Genomic DNA, 6169 nt, shown 5'->3' with positions numbered 1-6169 from the left:
CATCCTCAGTTTCATTTCTGAAATCAATTAATTCCGTAAGTAATCACTTTTTCATGAACTACATGTAAATTTCACACTCAGCTTGCTAACTAGTTTTTCCTCTCATCTGGGAAATCAATTTTTAAGAGATTTATTTTATTTACATTTAATACTTGGTTGTATTTGGTATACAGATAAGTGGTAAGTAATAAATATATTGCTATTGATATATTGATTTTAAGGGATGTATTTTTAAAGAGCAAGTTTCATCTTGTGTCACAGTTTGTATCCAAAACTGTGATCTTGATTTAGTGACCACAGTCTGTTTCTGGCACAAGCTGGCACAGGTATCTCACACAAATAAAGTACTAAAATCATGGAATCGTAGAATCCTTAGAGTTGGAAGTGATCTTTAAAGGTCATCTAGTCCAACTCTCCTGCAATGAATGGTGACATCCAACACTAGTTCATGTTGCCCAGGGGCTGATCCATCCTGGCCTTGAAAGACTCCTGGGATGGGGCATTAACTACATCTCTGGGCAACCTGTTTCAGTGACTTGCCACCCTCATTGTAAAAGACTATGTCCTTATAGCCAACCTAAATCTACCCTCTCTAAGACTGAAGCTACTTCTTCTTGTTCTATCACCACAGACCCTGCTAAAGAATCTGTCCCTTTCTGTCCAGTAGCTCCCCATTAGATATTGAAAGGTTGCTAACACGTTCACCTGCAGTTGTTATTATAACTTTTAAAGTTGAACAGATTCTGACTTCTCACAGAAGAAACAAAGGAAAAAAAACAAACATTAACAGAGCTCCTCCTTTACTTACAGTGTTTCAGAAGCGCCTGCATTCAGAGGGCCAGCGACTTCTGAAGCTACTGTTACTTATAAGACCTTGCAACTTTGTTTTTGGTTTTGGTTTTGTTAATGTTTGCTGCTGCCATTAAACAATGTTATTGAGTCGTTTTATGAGGGAACACAGCCTTGTAACCAACACTGATACTTCCCGAAGGTTGTTTGTATCCAAAACTTGATGCAGTGTTGAATTCTTTTCTAGCCAGTTTTCTGTTCTTCTTCTGACAAATATTCAAGTTATCCGATTCATTTCCTTTTGATCAACTGATCCAACTTCCTTCTTCACTTGAATTCCTGCTCTGGGGATCTGCCAATAATCACTATTATGAATGAAGCAAGTCATACCTCTGAAAATCCTGTGGAATATCAAACTAGCCTAACTCCTAGGTTTAGTATTTTTGATGCTATTATTAAAAATTACATGAAGGAAGACCTACTGCAATTAAATGTAACATTAAGTGTAATTCGAGTCTTTGAAATGTAACAGGAACCTCATATTCCTGTTGTCTCAAGGTAATACATCTGACCATGTTAGTAATCAACTCTTACTGAGACACAAAGTAGTGTTTGTAGGTATTCAACATCAGAAGATAAATGTGGGAAAAGAGATTTTTTTCACATCTTCTATGGCAGAACTGCAAGGGAGTGTTTTGCTAATTTCTGGGCAAAAAGAAAAAAAAAAGAGCACAAACATTGATGGTGATCTACACAACTGGGTATTCCTTATGTTCTTTTTGAAACACTCTCATAATTACTAATTTTAACAAGGTGGACAAATTTGTTGAATATCAGAACAGCTGATGCTCATGTACATTCTAGTCCCCCAGGGCATGTTCTCAGGTTGGAGCTGTCTGCATAAAACTGGCTGGAGCTCATACTGATGGACTTCAGGACATAGTGGAAGCCTAAACTATTTTCTCAGCTGCATGCTTGAAGCCATGATTAGCTAATCACAAGTAATCATATACATGCTTATTTCTACAAAATATATGCAAATGGTTTCCTAATACAGAAATAGAATCTGCTACAACATGAATTATGCACTATCAGCTGTTTCTTGTTTTTTGTTGTTGTTGTTGTTGTTTTGTTTGTTTGATTGTTTTTGTTTGTTTTTCAAGAAATGAGGACAACAGGACTTTTTCCTTAAGCATGGAAATATGCTGCATTTTATCCTTTTGAGACAGTGCTCTGGAAATATGTCAAAATGATCAAGAACTGAATTCTTGTTTAATCATAATAGGAAGGCCTTATTGTATTAGCAGATTACAGTCATTGTGTTAGTATACTATCTACCTTGTATTCATTTTTTGCTAACATAATGAGAATTTTTTTCCAGCATGATTATATTTTAATACAATAAAATAGTATTGGATTGGAAAATTAATATGATTTAAAAGTGAGATGTAAGGACAATAAAATAACCTCTGTTTTTTGTTTTTTGTTTTCCCTAAACTTTTAATTCATTGCTAACTTAAAAATACTTTTTATTAATCCTTTAAAATAATTATATTCAAATGAGCATTTAAAGTCAGTTAAAAGGATTACAGAGGGTTTTGGTTTTTTTTTCCACATACTGTGCTATATAAGAACCAAATTAATTCTTGCTAAACAAACATTACAAGAACCATCATAGAGAGAATTAATGGAAATCTCCAAAGAACATTATCTAAGACAGTACATTAAAGTATATTAGTAAATATTCTACAGTATATATTCTAAGTAGTAATGATGTTTTGTAATATGAGCTCTCTTTACCTCCTTGAAAGTAAGACAGTAATCCAGGCAGTCCCTTGCCTGAGCCCTGATCAAAAGCCCACTGAAGTCAGTGGAAAGATCTCCATCAGCTTCATTCAGTTTTGGATGAGGCCAGGTATAGTTTCAAATACTTCTGAATTTCCTTGTTTGAAAGCAGCATACAACCAGACACTGGAGGTCCAGCTACATACTATCTTGAATATAGCATACTTATGCAATCTGCAGTCATATATTTCACCACAAGGAAGATATCACCTTTGCTGTAGGGTCTTCTATTCATCGCCCAGATGTTCATTGCCAGATGTTCAAGTTTTGTTTTAATGGGCACAAAATCTATATACTGTAGAATCATAGGATCATCAAGGTTGGAAAAGACCTACAAGACAATCCAGTCCAGCTGTCCATCTATCACCAATAGTTCTCTCTAAATCGTGCCCCTCAACTGGGTTCCTAGAGAAATCTGCTCTGCTCCAGCAAAAGAAGAGAGAGACCTTTTTGCCATAGCACTAAATTAAATATTTACAAGCCCCCCGCCCCACCCCCCCAAAAAAAAAAGAAAAGAGTCAGAAAACACTCTTCCAAACAGTTTGCAGTTTTTCTTTGTATGTTAGTTTGGATGTTATTAAGCACAGTGGTGAGAATTATGGCAAGGAGTTCCTTTCTGTGACCTGCAGATATGGCATTAGAACAATTCACTTCACCTTTTCTTACTTGAGTTTGTGAAGCAAACAACACTACTTTAACTACTTTTCAGAGCTATTGAATACAAATAATTAATTTACTATTTGTACTTCAATAAGGGCCTACATAATTAGAAATACTTTTGAGAATCTTTATCATTTTAGGGTTCTTTTGTATGGATTTTACATGGAGGGCTTAATTTTGCTACAGTCTACAATATTTGAAAGGTGCTATTGTTTCCTTTATATAAACAGCATTTGACTTTTCATGCTATTGAAACGAATCTACTCGGGCTCTATGTGTACCAATGCCCTCTACTGGTTTGAAACACGATTGCTCAGCAGAGGGTATTGCTATTTTCCTTTACTGGGGAAACTGTCATATTGAAATTGTTTTCTTTTCAGAGTAGCAGAATTGTGGCTGCATTTCCAGACTCTCAGAAGGTCATGTAGCTGTACCATGAGGGAGCTGGCAGCTGAGCTGTGCTACACAGGTAAGCTTTTTCTTACCTTCTGCATACTTATTTTTCATGGGATTTGGTATACTTACCTTGAACGACACACTTCTAGACAGCTGTCTTGTGAGGGAAAACACTTCCTTGAAACTTGTTGAGTACGAGGCTGCGAGTGCAGATGTTCCAATAGCATGGCAGCCACCTCTCTAATGAGCATCTCAGCTCTTCGGACTAGCTGAGGGCCTACCTGGGAAGGCAGTGGGGAGTTGTGTTGCCAGGAGTTGGCACAAATAACCCTTGAGGCACAGGAGCCACCAAGCTAATGAAGTGCATTAAGGAAAAAGTCTTAACAATCAAGGGGTGGATCCACTCCCCCGTGTCACAAACCAGAGGTCACGTGCCTGAGGAATGTGTATCCAAAGATAATGCTACCTTCAGAGAACTCTACTTACAGGTAAGTAACTCTTCTTTAAAGGAGGTATCTTTGTGTGGCAGACTGTTTATGGGAGCAATTTGAATTGAACTTTAAATGAAAAAGGCATATCTCTGTAAGTGGTAATAATTTTAGTCATCTCGCTGTGGCTAGGGGTTGTGGAATTCATTAGCACAGATTAACATATAAAGTGGGTGAGATATCTAATAGCAAACGTAGAGGTTTAGGGACCTTAATTCATCACTGAATGAACAGCGTGTACAGTATTAGGGACTATGAAATTTTTAATTTACACAAAGTGTCCAAGAATATAGGGAATAAATTTAAACCCAAAACAGATAATGGAGCTGTGCCCTGCCTAGCTGGCAAGTTGAATTGTTTTTACACTGAGTGAAGAAAGCTAATTATCCCAAGCACAAGGAGACTGCTAAAAATAATAAGATTATAAAGAATAATTTGCTGATATAATTACAACAAAATTGGGTACACACAATCGTCAGATACATGTATTGCTTGACCTGGGCGAGAAAGTGAAATAAATCCTTCCTCTATAGCCTTCGTAAATTTGTTTTTATCATCTCCAAGTGGTGTTTGCACAGGCAGCACAATTTGCATGTGTAATGTGGCTGTACAAATTGACAACAAGTAAATTATTCAAGGAAATAGGCTGGTCGTGGGTCTGAACTATCTCGCAAAGCCTATTCATTTTGAAGAATCACTGAGACGTGAAGCTCATACATCAACCATTTTCTGACAATCCTCAGACTTATTGTCTCCTAAAATGTCATTATGGCTATTATTTATGAAGCTAATTCATTTATTAATATATATTTAACTCTGACTTGTCATGCACCTTAGCAGGCATTCTGTGCACTGCATATTTTTGAATAGATGAAAGAGTTTTGCATGCTTTAATGATTACTGTAAGCTGCTATAGATTTAGAGAATGCAGCTTTATTATCTACTTGCATTAATACCTTTTTGTAACTTTTTTTTCCCTTAAGGCCATCAAATATAAATGGCAAATGACATATCCAAGAGATAGTATAAAAAGAGATTTTCTTAGAGTTTGTTGAATTTTAGAACAAAATGAAGTAGCTAACTGTTAAGTCCTAATTCCTTTTTAAGAGTATATAACAACTGCATACGATTTTTGTGTTTTTTGCTAAAAACATAGAATTAAATACATGAAGGCAGATGTTTATTGTATTTTTGTGGACAAGTGTCCACCTTTTGATTATGCCAACAGGGGGAGTGCCATTTAGAGGTGGGAGAAGCATAGCAGATGCAAAATAGACCTACCCTTCTACAGCATACTTAGAATATAGATAATTTCACTCATATGGAACAGTCCTTAGGAAACAAACAGCACAGAGTAATGAGGTTGCCTATGGGTCATGGATTTTTTCATCTTGATTCAGTTATCTTTAGGGTATATTAAAAGACATAGGGATCACAGTAACTCTACTCTGACATTTGCAGTGTCAGGAAATTAAAAATTGCAATCTGCTCTGACAAACATATTTGGGATTGGCCTAAATTTTATTACACACACAGAATTCAGATTAAACTTGTAATTATAATAATTAAAATGCATAGTTATTATATATTATATATATGCTCAATTTGACTGTTTACAAGTACCCATGTTCACAATTTGAGGTGACTGAACAGCAGCCTAAGAACATAGAAGTTGTACATTATTGATACCACCCATAGATTCGATAGGTTGTGTAGTCTTGGCTCCTCACCCTTTTCTTGTTTAGGATGGGGATAGTTTCACATGCCTCCCAGTAGCATAAAGGAATAATCCACTGGGGTAAACGAGCTCTCTGGTCAGAGCTCTTTAGAGTTAAAATCAGGAATTGTGTATTTTTCAGCTACTCTCAGGACATGCTAGGCAGTACCATATAAATAATAATACACTCTGGAATGGACATCCTATGAATAAGGAGATATTTCATACGGTGCTATGCTATTCATGGTTGTCTAGAAAACTGTTTCACTTTAAG

This window comes from Cyrtonyx montezumae, unplaced genomic scaffold (genome assembly GCF_038088225.1).
Source record: "Cyrtonyx montezumae isolate F1298 unplaced genomic scaffold, pur_monq_1.0 scaffold_4, whole genome shotgun sequence".
Lineage (NCBI taxonomy): Eukaryota > Metazoa > Chordata > Aves > Galliformes > Odontophoridae > Cyrtonyx > Cyrtonyx montezumae.
Note: the sequence above shows the minus strand (reverse complement) of the source record.